Source organism: Ceratotherium simum, chromosome X, assembly GCF_057802395.1.
Source record: "Ceratotherium simum simum isolate JZ-2026a chromosome X, ASM5780239v1, whole genome shotgun sequence".
Lineage (NCBI taxonomy): Eukaryota > Metazoa > Chordata > Mammalia > Perissodactyla > Rhinocerotidae > Ceratotherium > Ceratotherium simum.
The window spans coordinates 69321656-69322985 of NC_141940.1; the positions used below are offsets into that span (position 1 = coordinate 69321656).

At 35.2% G+C, this 1330-nt stretch overlaps 1 non-coding gene across 1 annotated transcript; it reads right to left on the reverse strand.

The window, feature by feature from the left end:
- Positions 1 to 819: 819 nt before the first annotated feature.
- On the reverse strand, positions 820 to 926 carry LOC147911882 (U6 spliceosomal RNA). The gene has a single exon (XR_015550761.1). It is a non-coding gene; the product is annotated as a U6 spliceosomal RNA (small nuclear RNA).
- Positions 927 to 1330: the final 404 nt, after the last annotated feature.

Genomic DNA, 1330 nt, shown 5'->3' on the forward strand with positions numbered 1-1330 from the left:
GGTTCTTTTGCATTTCCTTTGTTTCTTGTCCCATTTGTTTTGGACTGCCAATTCAGTTTGGTTGTTCTGTCTTATGACTCTTCTAGTTTTCTCTTTTTTTATCATATGTGGTTTTGTTTTGATTATTTGTTTAGTGGTTACCTTGAGGTTTGGGCAAAAAATCTTGTGTATGAGATAGTCCACTATCTGATGGCCTCCTATTTCCTTATACTAAGTCAATTCAATCACTTTCCTCTTCCCCTTCTAAGTTTTTCTTGTTATACATTATTCTGTCTTGTGTTGTGGCTGTGTGTTTACAGTGATGAGGTTAAATTTATTTTTAGTTAATTTCTTCCTTTGATCTTTGAATTTAGTATTTAAGTGGTTGCTAACCTATTCCGGTAAAGATCTACTATTTTTCTGAGTTTGTCTACCTACTTTTCTCCTTGCTCCAAGCTTTGTGTTCCCTTTCTCTTCTTTTTTTCAGGCCTGAGGGCCTTCTTGAGTATTTCTTGAAGTGGGGGTCTCGTGGCCATGAACTCCCTTAGCTTTTGTTTATCTGGGAGAGTTACTATTTCTCCATGATATTTGAAGGATATTTTTGCTGGATAGAGTATTCTTGGCTGAAAGTTTTTGTCTTTCAGTATTTTGAATATATCATTCCAGTCTCTTCTAGCCTGAAAAGTTTCTGTTGAGCAATCTGCTGAGAGCCTGATGGGAGTTCCTTTGTACGTTATTTTTTGTTTTTGTCTAGCTGCCCTTAATATGGTTTCTTTGTCGTTGACCCTGGCTAGCCTTACCACTAGGTGTCGTGGTGAAGGCGTTTGTCTGTTAATATATAAAAATATGGAACGCTTCACGAATTTGCATGTCATCCTTGCACAGGGGCCATGCTAATCTTCTCTGTATTGTTCCAATTTTAGTATATGTGCTGCCGAAGCAAGCACTATTTCTTATTTTATTTATTTGAGTCTTCTCTCTTTTTTTCTTGGTGAGGTGAGCTAAAGGATTGCCAGTTTTGTTTATCTTTAAAAAAAACAGCTCTTAGTTTCATTGATCTTTTCTACTGTCTTTTTAATCTCTATTTCATTTATTCACTCTAATCTTTGTTATTATCTTTCTTCCACTAACTTTGAGGTTTGTTTGTTTGTCTTTTTCTAGTTTCTTGAGGTGAAAGTTAGGTTGTTTATTGAGACTTTTGTTGTTCTTGCTGTAGGCATTTATCACTATAAATTTCCCTCTTAGAACTTCTTTTGCTGCATCCCATAAGTTTTGGTATGTTGTGTTTGCATTTTCATTTGTCTCAAGGTATTTTTTCATTTCTCTTTTGATTTCTTCTTTGATCCATTGG